Genomic DNA, 19,769 nt, shown 5'->3' on the forward strand with positions numbered 1-19,769 from the left:
GGGAGCAGGAGAGGGAGAAGCAGGCCTCCCGTGGAGCAGGGAGCCCAATGCAGGGCTCAATCCCAGGACCCTGGGATCATGACCTGAGCCAAAGGCAGACGCTTAACGACTGAGACACCCAGGCACCCCTAAAAGATTTTATTTTTAAGTAATCTGTACACCCAGTGTGGTACTCAAACCTACAACCTTGAGATCAACAGTCACATGCTCCAACGACTGAGCCAGCCAGGCACCCCTGCAGCAACATTTATATTAGATTAGCACCCACTGGAACGAACCAAAATCTCCATCAACGGAGAGACCCATTAAAAATACTACGACCGGGACGCCTGGGTGGCTCAGTCGGTTAAGTGGCTGCCTTCAGCTCTGGTCATGATCCCAGGGTCCTGGGATCGAGCAAGGAACCTGCTTTTCCCTCTGCCTGCCACTCCCCCTGCTTGTACTCTCTCTCTCTCTCTAGCAAATCAATAAATAAAATCTTAAAAAAAAATACTATGATAGAAGTCTATATGTGCTGACTAGAAAGATCTTCAAGTCATCATCTCAAGCAAAAGAAAAAACATTTAATTCTGTAGGATGACAGATGAGATTTTTTGTAGTGATGGTTTTGAATATATACAAATACCAAATCATTATGTTATACCCCTGAAACTAATACAATGTTCTATGTCAATTATGCCTCAAAAAAATTTTTTTTCAAGGTACAGTGCATAAAAAACAAAACAAGACTTAGAACAGTATATATAATATCACTTTAGGATTTAAAATAAATAAAAGAACTATAAATAGAGTTATTTGGGCACATGCATAGCCTTTGGCTTCTTTTTTTTTTTTAAGATTTATTTATTTATTTGAGAGAGAGAGCAGGGGAAAGGGGCAGAGGGAGAAAGAAACTCAAGCAGACCCCCCTCCCCACCGCAGCATGGAGCCAGATCAGGGCTGGATCTCACAACCCTGAGATCAGACCTGAGCCGAAACCAAGAGTCAGATGCTTAACTGACTACACCACCCAGGTGCCTGTTTTCTTTTTTATAAAAACTTAGGAGAAAAAATGTTTCTTATCATAAGAAACCTAACAGTGGTGGGGCGCCTGGGTGGCTCACTCGGTTAAGCGGCTGCCTTCGGCTCAGGTCATGATCCCAGGGTCCTGGGATCGAGCCCCATGTCCGGCTCCCTGCTCAGCAGAGAGCCTGCTTCTCCCTCTCCCTCTGCCTGCCACTCTGCCTACTTGTGCTCTCTATCTCTCTGTCAAATAAATAAATAAAATCTTAAAAAAAAAAAAGAAACCTAACAGTGGTTTCCTTTGGAGAGAGGCTGAAGATGGAGGGGAGGGAAACATTACTTCTTATTTAAAAGAATTTTGTTTTGCCTCGCATCGGGCTCCCTGCTCAGCAAGGAGTCTGCTTCTCCCTCTCTCTCTGCCACTCCCCTTGCTTGTGCTCTCTCACTGAGCAGGGAGCCTGATGCGGGGCTTGATCCCAGGCCCCTGGGATCATGACCTGACCCAAAGACAGACGCTTAACCAACTGAGCCACCCAGGTGCCCCCCCCTTTTTTTGAGAGAATGCTTTATGGACTTTATTCTAAAGGAATATTAAAGTATACTGTTGTATGTTTTATAATTCATTTTGGATGTTCTATATCAGAAAACTGGTTTTTGTTTTTGTTTTGTTTTGCGACACACACCTTAGAGTCCAGGCGCTTGTGGGACCTGAGTTGTGTTTAAGTATTTATTTAAAAAAATCATGTCTCCATTTGTACTTCGCACTATTCTCTTGTGCACAGGTGAATATTTGCAATTATGTTTCATGTTGGGCATTCTGCTGCAAAACCATAAAAAAGGGGATACAGAAACAAAAACGAAAACTGTTTTTGTTTTACTTACATAGGGAAAGGGCACCTGGGTGGCTCAGTTGGTTGAGCAGCTGCCTTCGGCTCAGGTCATGATCCCGGAGTCCTGGGATCGAGTCCCACATCGGGCTCCCGGCTTGGCAGGGAGCCTGCTTCTCCCTCTGACCCTTTCCCCTCTCGTGCTGTTTCTCTCTCTCAAATAAATAAATAAAATCTTTTAAAAAAAAGGGAAACAAATTGTTCAAACTGAAAAAAATTAATTATGTAATAATGGGAAATTAATCTATATATATCAGTTTGCTTCCTTACCAATTCTCTTTCCAGAATGTGTTCCTTGGACAAATATCTATAACAGTCTCATCAGATCTTTTTTTTTAAGTAACAGTATAACTAGACCTAGGTTACCTCCATCTGCATGGACCCCATCTTACCCCTGCCCTTCCAGCTCCATACTCCCCAAATTTACAACTAAATACAATTGCCCTAATCAAATTGATATGTCGGACCCCCCACTCCCTCAAGGCCTGGCCTGGACCTCAATTTCCAAACCATCCTTTAAAGATATAAGGGCCTGATCATTCTGTATTTCAAGATCCTATCGGAAAAAATTACCAGTCTCATGCACTGGCTGGTTATTAGCAAAAAGAGAGGTAAGGCCAGAAAGTCAAGGTCACGACGGTATTCATTTCCAAGGAGGGGTATCTAAGGGCTGTACTGAGAGCCCTTCAGTACAGCACTGAATCTACCCCACGTCCTGGGTCCACTGATGGAATATCTAGGAATAAAGAGGCTGAACTGGAGTTGGGGATATAGAAAAAAATCAGGTTATTTCCCTGATTTTTTTTTTAAGATTTTATTTATTTATTTGAGACAGAATGAGATAGAGAGAGAGCACGAGAAGGGAGAGAGTCAGAGGGAGAAGCAGACTCCCCGCCGAGCAGGGAGCCCGATGTGGGACTCGATCCCGGGACTCCAGGATCATGACCCGAACCGAAGGCAGTCGCTTAACCAACTGAGCCACCCAGGCACCTCCCTGATTTTTTTTTTAAGATCTTATTTATTTATTTGAGAGAGAGAGAATGAGAGATAGAGAGCACGAGAGGGAAGAGGGTCAGAGGGAGAAGCAGACTCCCCGCCGAGCAGGGAGCCCGATGTGGGACTCGATCCCGGGACTCCAGGATCATGACCTGAGCCGAAGGCAGTCGCTTAACCAACTGAGCCACCCAGGCGCCCTATTTCCCTGATATTGAAGAAGAAGGACACTGTTTAGCAAGGAAGATGGCTGTGAAAACAATGAACTACATTCTTTTATGTGATGCCGTAAGAGTGGTCCATGAGAATGAAAACACAGAAATAAATCCACAATTACATGGTCAATTAATCTTTGACAAAGGAGGAATAAATATAAGATGGGGAAAAAGACTGTCTCTTCAACAAATGGCCACATGTAAAAGAATGAAACTGGCGGGGGGCGCCTGGGTGGCTCAGTCGTTAAGCATCTGTCTTTGGCTCAGGTCATGATCCCGGTGTCCTGGGATCAAGCCCTGCATTGGGCTCCCCCCTGCTCAGCGGGAAGCCTGCTTCTCCCTCTCCCACTCCTCCTGCCTGTGTTCCCTCTCTCGGTGTGTCTCTCTCTGTCAAATGAATAAATAAAAATCTTTAAAAAAAACAAAAACAAAAGAAGAAATTCTAAAGACTCCACCAAAAACCTGCTAGAATAAATGAATTCAGTAAAGCTGCAGGACACAAAATCAACAGATAAAAATTTGTTGCATTTCTATACACTAATAATGAACTATTAGAAGGAGAAATTAAGGGAGTGCCTGGGTGGCTCAGTCGGTTAAGCATCTGCCTTCGGCTCAGGTCATGATCCCAGAGTCCTGGGATGGAGTCCCACGTCAGGCTCCCTGCTCAGTGGGGAGTCTGCTTGTCCCTCTCCCCCCGCTTGTGCACACTCTCTCTCTCTCAAATAAATAAATAAAATCTTTAAAAAAAAAAAAAGAAAGAAATTAAGAAAACAATCCCACTTACAATTGCATCAAAAAGAATAAAATACCTAGGAATAAATTTAACCAAGGAGGTGAAAGAACTGTATGCTAAAAACTGTAAGACACTGACAAAAGAAATTGAAGACAACACAAATAAATGGAAAGATATTCTCTGCTTATGGAAGAATTAATACTGTTAAAATGTCCTTACTATCCAAAGCAATCTGCAGATTCAGTGCAATCCCTACCAAAATTCCAATGGCATTTTTCATAGAAAGAAACAAACAAAAAAAATCCTAAAATTTGTAGAGAATCACAAAAGACCCCAAATAGCCAAAGCAATCTTGGGAAAGAAGCACAAAGGTGGAAGCATCACACTTTCTGACTTCAAACTATATTACAAAGTTATAGTAATCAAGACAGTATGGTATTAGCATAAAAACAGACATGTAAGGGGCACCTGGGTGGCTCAGTCATTAAGCATGTGCCTTGGGCTCAGGTCATGATCCCAGGGTCCTGGGATCGAGCCCTGCATCGGGCTCCCTGCTCAGCGGGAAGCCTGCTTCTCCCTCTCCCACCCCCCCCTCGCTTGTGTTCCCTCTCTCGCCGCTATGTCTCTCTCTGTCAAATAAATAAAAATCTTAAAAAAAAAAAAGACATGTAAATCAATGGGACAGAAGAAAAGAGAGCCCACAAATAAACCCATGCATATATGGTCAATTAATTGATGACAGAGGAGCCTAGATTATATGATGGGGGAAAAGATAGTCTCTTCAATAAATGGTGTTGGAAACACTGGATAGCCACATACAGAAGAATGAAACTGGATCCCTACCTTATACCATACACAAAAATCAACTCAAAATGGATTAATGTAAGTATATAATAATGGACTGAATATAAGACTTGAAACCATAAAACTCCTAGAAGAAAACATAGGTGGTGAGCTCCTTGACATCAGCATTGGCAACAATTATTTGGATTTGACACCAAAAGCAAAAGCCTGGAAGCAAAAATAAACAAGTGGGACTACATAAAACTAAAAAGCTTCTGCACAGGAAAGGAAACCATCCACAAAATGAAAAGGCAACCTATGGAATGGGAAAAAATATTGGCAAATCATATACCTGATAATATTCAAAATATAAAAAGAACTCATACAACTCAATAGCAAAAAGACCCAAACAATCTGATTTTAAAAACGGGCAGAGAATCTGAATAACATTTTCCCAAAAAAGACATACAGATGGCCAGAGACACATGAAAAGTTGCTCAACATCACTTATCATCAGGGAAATGCAAATCAAACCCACCATGAGATATGACCTTACACCTATTAGAATGGCTGTTCTCAAAAAGACTAGAAATAACAAGTGTTGGCGAGGATGTGGAGAAAAGGGAACCCTCATGCACTGCTGGTGTGAATGTAAATTGGTGCAGCTACTGTGGAAAACAGTACAGAGGTTCCTTAAAAAACTGAAAATAGAACTACCACATGATAGAGCAATCCTGCTTCTGGGTATTTATCCAAACGAAATAAAAACACTAACTTGAAAATGTATATGCATTCCCATGTTCACTGCAGCATCACTTACAATAACCAAGACATGGAAACAACCTGATGGATGGAAAAAGAGGATGTGGTACACACACACACACACACACACACACACACACACGAATATTATTCAGCCATAAAAAAGGAAAGTTGGCCAATTGTGACAACATGGATGGACCTTGAGGGCATTGTGCTGAGTAAAATGAATCAGACAGAGGGAGGCCTGGGTGGCTCAGCTGGTTAAGCCTCTGCCTTCGGCTCGGGTCATGGTCCCAGGGTCCTGGGATCGAGCCCCGCATCGGGCTCCCTGCTCCGTGGGAAGCCTGCTTCTCCCTCTCCCACTCCCCCTGCTTGTGTTCCCTCTCTCGCTGTGTCTCTCTCTGTCAAATAAATAAAATCTTAAAAAAAAAAGTACACATGTATCAAGTCATTATGTTAATATGTCAATTACATCTCAATTAAAAAACAGGGATATTCTGCTTCTTTCTCCTCTTCTAAGCTAGAAGGCAGCATAGTTCACTAAAAGAGGGAAAGTTCTGGAATCCAACAGATGTATTTTTAAATTTTCAATCTTCCGTATACTACTAGCAAGACTGAACAAATTGTTGAACCTCACTCAGCCTTAGCTTCTTCAACTATAGTGTGAGGGAAGTATCCCCTATACACAGGATAGTTGTGAGGATTTAAAAAAAAAACACAAAAAACAGTCCACGTGAAGTACCTGACAAAAACTCAGCACTCAGTGTAAGTCCCAAACCTCTTGTCTATCCAATTCTGGAAGGAAGGTAGAGTAGGTAGCCTAAGATCTTCTAAGAGTGGCTGTGAACCAAAACCCAGCTGGCCTAAGAATGCTGGTCAAGTGTGTCTGTCCTGATTAACTAGTTATTACTATTTTTAGCTGTTAAGTCGGCTCTGGGCAGGGCCCATTCCTGGGTTTTAGCCTGGAAGGCCAGTTTTGACTTTGAACCAGTTGGCCTGGAGTTTGGTGTTTTGTGTAACAAACTGGATTCCCAGCTTTGCCGAGCGAGTGTTCCAAAGTGACTGCTGCCTAAAGAATTTCTCACCATATAAACACAACTATCCTGAAGCAGGCCTTTGAAAAAGCTTCCGGTGTCAATATTGTTTATTATGAAATAATCCTGCCCTATTAGCAGCTCAAGAGGCTGGATTCAGGGCAAAAAGATGCAAAATATGTTCCTTAACTATGATAAAGTTGGGAAGGAGGAAGGGCTTTCAGAAGAGAGAAACAGAGACACCCTATTTGCAATGATATGGGATAAAGCTAGAACTGTTTAATCCCAGGCATCGTGGATGGAGCTCCTCCATGAAATTGAGTCTGCAAGTGCTGGATCACTCAGGCAGGGTTGAAGCCACCAAGGGAAGTTGCCAAAGGCTGGGGCACCTGGCTGGCTCAGCCTGTGGAGTGTGCGACTATTCATCTCAGGGTTGTGGGTTTGAGCCCCATGCCGGCTGTAGAGATTACTTTAAAATCTTTAGGGGCTCCTGGGTGGCTCAGTCAGTTAAGCTTCTGACTCTTGATTTCAGCTCAGGTGATAATCTCAGAGTCGTGAGATGGAGTTGGGCTCTGTGCTGGGCATGGAGCCTGCTTACGATTTTCTCTTTCCCTCTCCTGCCCACTACCCCATCCCCACCCCATACTCGCTCTCTCTAAGAAAATAAATAAATAAAATCTTAAAAAAAAAAAAAAGTTGCCAAAGGCTACTGGGTTGACTTAACACTTGCAGCTTTCTTTTTTATTAATTTTTAATTTTTTAAAAGATTTTATTTATGTATTTGACAGAGAGAGACACAGTGAGAGAAGGAACACAAGCAGGGGGAGTGGGAGAGGGAGAAGCAAGCTTCCTGACGAGCAGGGATCCTGATGTGGGGCTTGATCCCAGGACCCTGGGATCATGACCTAAGCCGAAGGCAGACGCTTAACGACTAAGCCACCCAGGCGCCCCAACACTTGCAGCTTTCTTTCTTTACCTGTGAGTTTCCCCTAAATCCCTGGCCTCCCTAGCACTTGGAAACATTCATTGCATTTCCTGAGACTTCACAGAGAGGAGGAGCCAGGTGACAGTTGAGTGGCTTCCCACCCAATGTCCCCTGCACCGACCATGGGTTTTCAGAAGACCAGGCTGTCTCCAAAGCCCAGCCCCAGAAAGACAAAGAACTCAGATGAACAGAAGCTCCACGAGGACTTTAAATTCTAATTTGCAGAAGTGTGGTCTTTCTCCTGACATCTTTCTTTCTTTTTTTTTTTTTAAGATTTTATTTATTTGAGGGCGCCTGGGTGGCTCAGATGGTTAAGCGTCTGCCTTTGGCTCAGGTCATGATCCTGGGGTCCTGGGATCGAGTCCCGCATCGGGCTCCCTGCTCCTTGGGAGCCTGCTTCTCCCTCTGCCTCTCTCTCTCTCTGTCTCTCATGAATAAATAAATAAATAAAATCTTTAAAAAAAGATTTTATTTATTTGAGAGAGAGAATATGAGAGAGAGAGAGAGCACATGAGAGGGGGGAGGGTCAGAGGGAGAAGCAGACTCCCCGCCGAGCAGGGAGCCTGATGCGGGACTCATCCAGGGACTCCAGGATCATGACCTGAGCCGAAGGCAGTCGCTTAACCGACTGAGCCACCCAGGCGCCCTCTCCTGACATCTTTCTAAGATGCTATTGCCTCCCCACTCCCTTCTCCATCCTAGGACACTACTTGAGTTTAGTCTGACTTCCATGTCTCAGGATTATCATCCAGAACATAAAACTACTGAAAGTGCGACACATTCAGGCTCCACTGAAGGCAAAGAGTTAGGCTTTTTCTATGCTTCCCTAGGAGGAAATAATCTTAAACTCTACTCTTTCTATAGTTTTCCTGTCTCTTCCCTAGTCAGTGTCTATTAGTCAGTCGGTGCCAGATACCAGCACTTTCCTCCAAGTGCCTCTAATCTGCTGTATCTTTTCTGGCATGGTCTGGAAAAACAGATAAGCTGTTGTGGTTCTCTTATTTATTTTTTTTAAGATTTTTTATTTTTAAGTAATCTCTATACCCCATGTGGGGCTTGAACTCACAACCGTAAGATCAAGAGTTGCATACTGTACTGAATGAACCAGACAGGTGCCCCAACTGTTTTGGTTCTTTTAAAATAATTTTACAATTTTTAAAATTAAAAAAAAAATTTTAATTAAAAACATTTCATTTCAGGGGTGTCTGGGTGGCTCAGTTGGCTAAATGTCTGATATTGGCTCAGGTCATGATCTCAGGGTCCTGGGATCCAGCCCTGCGTTGAGCTCCATGCTCGGCAGGGAATCTGCTTCTCCCTCTCCCTCTGCCCCTCCCCCCTGCTCATGCACAGGCACACGCTCCCTCTCTCTTTCAAATAAATAAAATCTTAAGAAATTTTTTTCATTTTACAATTGTTGTAATTGTACCTCAAATGAGAGCCCACAGATATAGGAAAGTATGGGGGTTTCCCTTAAAAAAAAAAAAGGGAATGTGCTTTATGGGGCAGGGAGTTTTGTTTATCCCCAGGGCCCAGAACAGTGCACTGAACAGGACCTGGCACTCAGTAGGCACACAATAAGTACCTACTGAATGAAAGGGGCAAACATCCATTTGTTCTCAACCAAAACACAATGAGAAAGCCTCAACTCTCAATTACTTCAGGGTCACGGAGGAGTAGAAGTTGAGTGCTGTCCTGACCCGGGGGCACCTTACCTCTATTTCACAATTTTCCCTTCCACCTGCTAACCCCGACTCTTGAGAAACCAAGTCTGAAAAAGGGAAAAAATCACTAGAGTAGACTGTCAGAACCACAATGGGAACTAAATGTTATCCCCCAGAACCCACATCACAGAGGGGATGAATGAATCATGAATAACCAGCCACCCAGCCTTTCCTAGAGGCTCCTTAACTGGTTCTGCCACTTGTAGCAACCTGAGCCCAGAGCAGGGGAATGGGCTGGGAAGCAGGTCTCCCACCATCTCCAATGGGCTTTGTGCCAGGCACACAGTAGAGCCTCTGACAATCCACCTGACTCCAGTTTCACCTCTTGAGGAGAACGAACTCCTGACTCACTCAAAAAAAGCAAGGCGCTAAGGGGTCCCATAAACATAAGACAGCCACCATTAACTTAAAAGAAAGTTGCCCTACAAAGAAGAGATCATTATATTTTTTTAAAGGCTGCTGTTCCCTTCTTTTTTTAAAAATTTTTATTGTTATGTTAATCACCATATATTACATAATTTGTTTTGGTGTACTGTTCCATGATTCATTGTTTGTTCATAACACCCAGTGCTCCATGCAGAATGTGCCCTCCTCAATACCCATCACCAGGCTAACCCATCCCCCCACCCCCCTCCCCTCTAGAAACCTCAGTTTGTTTTTCAGAGTCCATCGTCTCTCCTGGTTCCTCTCCCCCTCCGACTTACTCCCCTTCATTCTTCCCCTCCTGCTATCTTCTTCTTTTTCTTTTTTCTTAACATATCTTGCATTATTTGTTTCAGAAGTACAGGTCTGTGATTCAACAGTCTTGCACAATTCACAGCGCTCACCATAGCACATACTCTCCCCAATGTCTATCACCCAGCCACCCCATCCCTCCCACCCCCCACCACTCCAGCAACACTCAGTTTGTTTCCTGAGATTAAGAATTCCTCATATCAGTGAGATCATATGACACATGTCTTTCTGATTGACTTATTTCACTCAGCATAACACCCTCCAGTTCCATCCACGTCGTTGCAAATGGCAAGATCTCATTCCTTTGCTGTCCCCTTCTTATAATAAAACTTGGAACCAGGTAAGTAAGTGGTACAGGTAATTAAGCCCAGTTCTCAAAAGCCAGACTCATAGGTCAGACTCATACAGAAGACAGATAAGGAGACCACTCTGTGTGACAACAAGTACTAAAAGAACAAACCATAAGGGTGAATCAGCTAGAAGACCATTATCAGGTCTGGGTGCAGGAATGGGAACAGTCAGTAATCACGACCCAGGCAGTAATTTAATTTCTCCCCAAGCCTCAGAGAGGCAGACATCTCCTCATCCCTGCAGCAGCTGGAAAACCAGAGGTTAAGCGACTGTCTGGTGTTGCAGGCAGGCAGTAAACCACAGAGCTCTGGGCACTTATGCAGAAGTCCCCTCTGCCTGACATATTGGTCATTTTCATTCCTGATAGCCTGTGGCCCACCCTGCAAGAGCACTGCCGAGAAATCCCCAAGTGCCTGGTCACTACAAAAACTGCACTGCTCCTAAGGCTTATGATAGGCAGGGTGCCAGCCGCCCCCTGAGACGAGCCCCCTCAGGTCACTGCTCCCAAATGTGAGCCAGCCGGTCGTACTGAGATGATTCTGGGGGAACTCAGACCTCACACCAACATCTTTCTCAGGATGCTAACCATGGCCCATGGCCCAGACATGACCTATACAGCCTGGAACAAGTGGAGCTGGGCGCAGGGCCTGACCTGCTTCCCCCCAAATGTCGCCCTTAAGCCCCCTTTGAATCTGGGTCCTTGGACCATCCCTGTGGTCACTCTTCAGCTCCTCACATCCCTCAGGCTCTCGTCTCTGGGTCCCCGCCTTCCTTTAGCCTTCCCAGCACTCCCTCCTGGGCCTCAACCCCTGCCCTGCCATTCTTCTCAGCCCACTTCCCCAAACCAGCTACGCACTTGGAGCCCCAACTACGGCCCCACCTCCGCCCTCCCATCCTTACCCTAAGCACCCCTCTATCAGGCTCAGACTCCAAAATCTTTACCCACCTGCTTCCCTCAGGTTGTAGATTCCTACCCCGTCATATCTGTCAGATATCTTGGGTCTGGCTGCCCACACTTTTCCCCACTGCCTGCTGTATAACCCTCAACCCCTGGAGACTTGGGTCTCCAGCCCCAAAGCCGTTCTCTCTCCTCTGTCTCTGCCATTTCTCAGGGTGCAGAACTCCTCCTCTCTAGGCCTCGGTATTTCCAACATCTCATTCATTTTTTTATTGTTATGTTAATCACCATACATTACATCATTAGTTTTTGATGTAGTGTTCCATGATTCATTGTTTGTGCATAACACCCAGTGCTCCCATCTCATTCATTTTTATCCCCATAAAAACAAATTTACGCTAGTAGAAAGAAGTGAGTCAATTAAAAAAAAATAGTAATAAGTAGGTAACAGTACTCAGGAACAGCAAAAATTGGGAAAGCAACTATTCAGATGGAGACTATTTTTTTGTTTTTGTTTTTTTTGTTTTGTTTTTTAAAGATTTTATTTATTTGACAGACAGAGACACAGCGAGAGAGGGAACACAAGCTGGGAGAGTGGGAGAGGGAGAAGCAGGCTTCCTGCCGAGCAGGGAGCCCAATGTGGGGCTCGAACCCAGGACCCTGGGATCATGACCTGAACCAAAGGCAGACGCTTAACCATCTGAGCCACCCAGGCACCCCTTGTTTTTGTTTTTTAGATAACAAAATAAATAAAATTAATAAATAAAAAGATTTATTTATCAGGGTGCCTGGGTGGCTCAGCAATCATCTCTTGGTTTTGGCTCAGGTCATGATCTCAGAGCCCTGGGATCAAGCCCCGAGTCAGGCTCCATGCTCAGCAGAGAGTCTGCTGAGATTCTCTTCCTTTTCTTCTGCCTTTCTCCCAGCTTGCCCTCTCAAGATCAGAGTCGCCAGCCTGGTATCCAGGGATGCCAGCCAGGCATCGCTGGATACACATATTTTGAATGCTACCCTATATGAAATGAAAACTGCACTGTGGTAGTTTGAACACACATTTTAATGTACTCCCTCAAGCTGTCTAGATCAGCTTAATACCTGTCAAGTTCATCCGGGCTGGGCAGCTTTACTCAGAGTCAAATCTCTGTGTCTCAGATGGAGTCATGAGGTTCTCTGGGGCTCAAAGACCCATCTCTTGTTGCCCTAATTGCTCCTGAAGTGTGGGTCATAAAAAAAAGCTCTGAAAGAGAAGTAGAAAATTTGGGTTTGGGCAAGCACTCTGCATTTATTAGCCACCTTAGGCTGGGCGAATCAATTAACCTCTTGAGTCTTAGTCTTTTGATCTATAAATTGGACCTAATAGTCCTTGCCTATCTCACAGTCCTGTCTTGAAGATCACATCAAATGAGATAATTTATGTGAAAGCACTTTGGTGTCATATAAATGTGAGGTATTATCTTGAATGCTAATGAATAACTTGCAGCTTACAAACACATATGAATCATTCCTTTTGACTTAACAGGCAGCCAAGTAACTTCAAAAATCCAGAGCTCCAGCCAGACAGCAAAACCCAGGAGTGAGTTAACCATCAGAGAGATGCTGGGAAGACTAGAGACCTACCTCCCGGGACCGCCCAGGGCTAGTCAGGCCCTTAGTGAACAAATGACTGCCATCAAGAGAAACCAGGCTCAGTGCCCAACCCTGAGGTCTCAAAGCCTGGTCTGGAAGTAAGAGGCTTTGGGAAAGCCTCCTGTTGGAGACAGTAGACTGAGTCAGGGACACCTCAAATCCAGAAATGGCTCCCAGATGCCCACAGAATCAAATCCAACCACTGTAGCACCTAGAGGTCCAAAGATACCACATTTTTCAGATTGATCTCCTGCCACATCTTCAACACGCCCTAGGCAATGCCCCATCCATTCCTTGTCATGCCAGGCATTTTGACTTCTAGACCTACATGCTCATGCTGTTCCTTGAAACCCTTCTCTGTCCTCTGTCCTCAAAGACTTACTCTTCTTAATTCTGGAAGAAAGAATGTTGGTGTATCCCCTTCTAGAGTATAACAGAAATATGGAGTTTAAATAAAGGTATTAGCTAGCATACAAGAAAAACAGCCTTTTCCTTAAAGTAACTTACATGCTATAATTTAACATCCCTTCCTGAAAATGTCAATATTAAGCGTCCTTGGTAGTTTTCCTGGTAAACAGACTTAAAATTTGAGTCTTCAAAGAGTTCGTCAAAGTGCATTTTCAAGCACCAGGCTTCATCAAGTACTACTTGCCAAGATACAGTGAGTTATGTACCCTTCAAAGGGCTTCAAATGAAAGGTAAGGCTGCAACAGACAACAAAGACATGTGTCAGCTGCACAGAAGTGGGAAGAATATTAAACTGGGGCTCCAGTCTGGGTCTGACACTTACTCTCTGGGTGATCTCGAGCAAGTTCCATAACCTTGCTGGACCTGGATCCTCCTGTCCATAAAAGGAAGAGAGTCAACGACTGTGAAGATCCCCGCTGCGATATATTCTTTTCTCTCCTCAAGGTCTTGCACAAAAACACCTCCTCAGGGAAGTCTTCCCTGATCCGATTATATGACCCGTACCTTCTTCCTACAGCATTTTCCTTAAATATTTTAATGGAACCTCTTTCATTCTACCTCAACATTCATTGTTCACTATACTGTGTGAGCTGGCAGAAAGCAGACTGATGTCTGCTTCAGCTCTAAATCCCACTATGCCCACATGGTACCTTGTTCTTGGTGATATATTCCACTCATCTGTAGATCTGAACTGAACAGTGGACTCTGCTGATCCTCAGTTTTGTTCTACCTGATTCCCCACCTCCTTTCTACCTAGACTGCTGCAAGAATCACTGAGTCAGCACTGGTCTGTCAGGACTGGAATGAGTGAGAAGGGCTGAGGGGTGGAGGGCACCCTTAGATGTGAGTTGTGGGAAATATGTATTTGACTTTAGATCTTCCAGTGTAAGGAAGGTAGAAGGACAACGTTAACAGGAAGAGCTAACATGTAGTGAGTATTCACTCTGTGCCAGGTGCCATGCTAAATGCTTGACCTGGATCAAGCCTCACAACAATGCTGGCAGGGAGGGACTGCCATCATTCCCATTGTACACACAGAGAAGCCAAGGCACACAGAGGTAAAATATTTGATCAAGGTCACAATTAGGTAAGTCATGGAGTCAATGACTTACAATGACTTTGGAGTCAAAGTCCACTTTCCTATCACCGCTAATAAATACAAAGGTGATGATTAAAGCACAGTTACAATTCCCAATATTGCCTGATGCTCTGCTCTGTATTATAATTTCCATCACTTTCAACATATGGTAGATATAACAAACAACAATTCTTGGCCTTACTTAAAATTAGTTAGAAAAACTGTTATTTTTTATACCAAGTTACACTCTCTAAGAAATCATCATCTGATTAGAAAGCATCAACTTCTAGAATTATCGACTTTAACCTCTGCATTCCAAAATGATGGGCCATAGGAGCAAGAGATGGAGAAGGTGGAAACAGACAAGATGGGGCAACCCTATGGGGACCGCTCTCTTCACATTTGTATCCCTAACACCAGACTCTGAGGCTGACACATGCTAGGCACTTAATAAAAGTTTGTGGAATCAGATGTTTGTGGGAAATGTTTCCACTCTCCTCGGAAACACACATGGAGAACAGGAAAGGAAACCAAAAAGAAACAGGGAGAACACTGTAAAGCTTGATTTAATAAAGGTCCCATGTCTGGGCAGGGCATGGAGCACATAGCATGCTGCATTCAAGAATGGAGGGGGGGCTGCAAGCAGAAGATGGGCAATCCCGCCTCCCCAGTGAGAGTGTAAGTCGGTACTACCTCTCTGAAAGGCAACTTTGAAATTGCTTTTAGGGGCACCTGGCTGGCTCAGTCGGTACAGCAAGCAACTTTTGATCTTAGGGTTCTGAGTTTGAGCCCCATGTTGCGTGTACAGATTACTTAAAAAAATTTTTTTAGAGGTTTTTAAAGTTGCATTTATTTATTTTTTTAAATTTCTTTATTTATTTGACACAGGGAGAGAGAGAGAGTAAGCACAAGCAGGGGGAGCGGCAGAGGGAGAGGGAGAAGCAGACTCCCTGCTGAGCAGGGAGACCAAGAACATGGAGCTCCATCCCAGGACCCTGGGATCATGACCTGAGCCAAAGGCAGACACTTAACATAGTGAGCCACCCAGGTGCCCCCCAAAGAAATTTTTTTAAAAAGCTTTTAAATATATTTACTTTTGGTCTAGTAATTTCACTTTGTCACAAAGTATTACTAAGAAAATAATAATGCGGGGCACCTGGGTGGCTCAGTCGTTAAGCATCTGCCTTCGGCTCGGGTCACGATCCCAGGGTCCTGGGATCAAGCCCCGAATCGGGCTCCCTGCTCGGCGGGAAGCTTGCTTCTCCCTCTCCCACTCCCCCTGCTTGTGTTCCCTCTCTCGCTGTGTCTCTGTCAAATAAATAAATAAAATCTTAAAATAATAATAATAATAATGCATATTCATCCAATCACTCAACTAATATTTATTGAGCACCTATCAAGTGCTAGATACTGTTCTAGGTGCTAGAGACCCAGCAATAAACAAAAGAGAGAAAGTCCTTTCCTTCTGGATTTTTTACATTCTAATGGGCGAGACCAACGGCAAGCAGAGGGGTACTCACTAGCACTAATCATTGTGGTAGTGAGCATTAGTAGTGAGATGTACTACTTAGAAATATATATAGCAGAGTAAGGGTGTAGGGGTACTGAATTTAAATTGGTGGTCAGGGAAAGCCTCTTTGAGAGCGTTATATTTGAATAGCAATCTGAATAAGGTGCAGACATGAGATGATGATATACAACTGCCAGAGAAGGATGTTCTAAACAGGAGGATTTGCAGGTATAAAGGCCCTGACGCAAGAATGCGTTAGGTGAGTTTGAAAAAAAAATCACTAGAGGCCCATTTCACACCCAGTAGGAAGTCTATTACTCCCCCAAAAAGAGAAAATAACAAGTGTTGTGGAGGATGTGGAGAAATTGGAGCCCTTGTACACTGCTGGTGGGAATGTACAATGGTGTAGCTGCTGTGGGAGGTAGTACACAGTTACCCCAAAACATTACACGTAGAGTTATCATATGATCTAGCAATTCCACTTATGGGTATAGATTCAAAAGAATTGACAAAGTGATATTTATACACTTGTGTTCACAGGAGCATTATTCACAATAGTCAAAAGGTAGAAATCATCCAAATGTCTGTGAACAGATGAATGGATAAACAAAATGTGGTGATGTGGTATATACATTCAATGAAATATTATTCAAACTTAAAAACGGGGCGGGGTGGTGCCTGGCTGGCTCAGTCAATAGAGCATGTACCTCTTGATCTCAGGGTTGTGAGTTCCAGCCCCATGTTGGGTGTAGAGATTACTTAAAAAAATAAAATCTTGGGACGTCTGGGTGGCTCAGTTGGTTAAGCAGCTGCCTTCAGCTCAGGTCATGATCCCAGGGTCCAGGGATGTAGTCCCATATTAGGCTCCTTGCTCAGTGGGGAGCCTGCTTCTCCCTCTCCTTCTGCCTGCCGCTCCCCCTGCTTGTGCTCTCTCTCTCTCTCTGACAAATAAATAAAATCTTTAAAAATAAATAAATAAAATCTCAAAATATATATATATTTAAATTTTAAAAACAACACTGGGTGGCTCAGTTGGTTGAGCGACTGCCTTCAGCTCGGGTCATGATCCTGGAGTCCCGGGATCGAGCCCCACATTGGGCTCCCTGCTCAGCGGGGGGTCTGCTTCTCCTTCTGACCCTCTTCCCTCTCATGCTCTCTGTCTCTCATTCTCTCTTTCTCAAATAAATAGATGGAATCTTTAAAAAAAAAAGAAATTTAAAAAAATAAATAAAATCTTAAAATATATATATTTAAATTTTAAAAACAACAACATAAAAAGGAAGGAAATACTGATACATGCAACAGCATGGATGAAACGTGAGAAAACTGTTAAGTGAAAAAAGCCAGACACAAAAGAACAAATATATGATATTTGTATATTCACTTACATGAGGTATATAGAATAGTCAGGTTCACAGAGAAAAGAAGTAGAATAGTAGAGAAGGGAATGGGGAGTTAATGTTTAATGCTACGGAATTTCAGTGTGGGATGATGGAAAAGTTCTGGAGATGGACAGTGGGTGATTGTTGCACAATGGGTATGTACTTAATGCCACTGGAATTGTGCACTCAAAACAGGTTAAGATGGTAAATTTTGTTATGCATATTTTAGCACAATTAAAAAAAAAAAGTCATAGGAGGACAGAGGGCAAGAGCTTAGTGAGCAAGGGGAGGATGGTAAGGAACACGAAGGAAAGGTAACATGGGCCCCACAGGCCAGAGAAGGCCTTCAGGTTTCTTTCTTTTTTTTTTTTTTAAGATTTTATTTATTTATATGAAAGAAAGAGAGACAGAGAAGGAGCATGAGCACGGCGAAGGGCAGAGGGAGAGGGAGAAGCAGGCTCGATGTGGGGCTCCATCCCAGGACCCCAGGATTGTGACCTGAGCCGAAGGCAGATTCTTAACTGACTGAGCCACCCAGGCGCCCCGATTCACATTTTTAAAGGCTCACTCTGGCTGCTGTGTGAAGAGGCTCAAGGGGGCAAGAGAACTAGAAAAAGGGCTAGCAGGCCACTGCAGTCGCCCAGGTAATTCCTGAGATTAATTCAGAATCTCTTGAGGGTTTGCAAATGGCATTAATTCATGACATACTCTTCATCTTGGCAGGCCTTGGGGCCCTGCTCCAGCAGAGACTGAGTGAGTGAGTGAGGGGGAAGGGTGAGCACCGATGCACACATGCACACATATACGCACGTGCACATGAGCAGGTAAGAATAAGGGGCTCACTGCTTCAGGTTCTAGCAAGGGACTGAATTCCCAGGGCATGATCCTCTCCCGAGGAGCACTTCCACACCAAACCCAGGTCCTCAATTCAAGGCTTTTCTATAAGAAGATAATACCGTGCCCTGCCTATCTCCTCTGAGGCTGGAATAGGAACAGAAGTCTCTACCTAGGAGTTGCTGAGTCTCTAAATTTCCACCAATGGTGGTGTTTAGCCCACTTCTGGGCTCCTAGGTTTGTTACACTAGGAGGATGGCAGAGGGGGAAGTTCCATGTACGGAAAGGTGGAGCTGACCTTGCCCCTAACTCTAGTAGGGGTATGCAAACTTTTTCTGTAAAAGGCCAAAAATTTTAGGAGGCCACATATGGTCTTTGTCAAACATTCTTCTTGTGCTGGTTTTGGTTTGGTTTGGTTAGTTGGTTGTTTTCATTATAAAATATATATAACAGGGGAGCCTGGGTGGCTCAGTCAGTTGAGCCTCTGACTCTTGACTTTGGCTCAGGTCATGATCTCAGGGTTAAGAGACTGAGCCCCGCGTCAGGCAAGCATGGAGCCTGCTTGGGATTCTCTTTCTCTCTCCTCTCTGTCCCTCCCCCTGCCAACTCATGCTCTCTCTCATATATATATATATATATATATATGTAAATTTTTTAATTTAAAAAATAAAAAGTAAAATATACATAACAAAATTTACCATTTTAACCATTTTTTAATTTTCTTTTTTTTTTGTAGAGAGAGAGGGCTCAAGAGCGGGGGGGGGTGTTGCGGGTTGGAGGGAGGGGGTAGAGAGATTCTTAAGCAGACTCCATGACCAGCGCAGAGCCCCCGTGTGGGGCTCGATCTCACAACCCTGAGATCATGACCTGAGCCAAAATCAAGAGTCACATGCTTAACCAACTGAGTCACCCAGGCACCCCACCATTTTAACCATTCTTAAGTGTACAGTTCTATGGCATTAAGTACATTCACATTAGTGTATAACCATCACTGCCATTAGTCACCAGAACTTTTTACATCTTATAAAACTGAAACTCTGTACCAGTTAAACATTAACTTCTCATTCCACCTCCTCCGTCCAGCCCCTGGCAACCACCGTTCTATTTTCTATCTCATGAATCTGACTACTCAAGGAATCTCATGTAAGAGGAATCTCACATAAGAAGAAATGGAGGCCAGTTGGGTTGCTTCCACCTTTTAGCTATTGTGAATAATGCTACTATGAACATGGATGTACAAGTATCTGAGTCTCTTTCGATTCTTTTGGGTATATACCCAGAAGTAAAGTTGCTGAATCATGTAAGTCTATGTTTAATTTTTTGAGGACTCACCACACTGTTTTCCACAGCAGATGCACCACCAACAATGCACAAGGGTTCCAATTTCTCCACATCTTTGTCAACACCTGTTACTTTCTGTATTTGGTTGGTTGTTTTTTTGTTTTGTTTTGTTTTTTAATAATAGCCATCGTAATGGGTGTAAAGTGGTATCTCATCGTGGTTTTTGACTTGTATTTACCTAATGATTAGTGGTACTGAACATCTTTTCAAGTAGTTATTGGCCATTTATAATATCCTCTTAAGGAATTTACTATGTTCTCCCTTATATTATAGTTCTGCCTCCCCTACTAACAGATAGGAACAGCACCTTTTACCCTTTATAAAGAGGCTTCTCACATATTCCTTAGCTCATCTGAGTGAAAACTGGACACTGGCCTGCTTAGACCTTGGTCTCTTGTCTAGACAATAGCCTCACCCACTCCCTTAGTGGC

The 19,769-nt window shown here is 43.8% G+C and overlaps 1 protein-coding gene across 2 annotated transcripts in view; it reads right to left on the reverse strand.

The window, feature by feature from the left end:
- DNAJC17 (DnaJ heat shock protein family (Hsp40) member C17) overlaps positions 1 to 19,769 on the reverse strand; it is a 32,401-nt gene that overhangs the window by 11,345 nt on the left and 1,287 nt on the right. The gene's annotated exons all lie outside the window — the stretch shown is intronic.

The sequence above is a fragment of the Callorhinus ursinus genome, unplaced genomic scaffold, assembly GCF_003265705.2.
Source record: "Callorhinus ursinus isolate GAN/ISIS: 27379988/994484 unplaced genomic scaffold, GSC_fseal_2.0 scaffold25, whole genome shotgun sequence".
NCBI classification, from domain to species: Eukaryota; Metazoa; Chordata; class Mammalia; order Carnivora; family Otariidae; genus Callorhinus; species Callorhinus ursinus.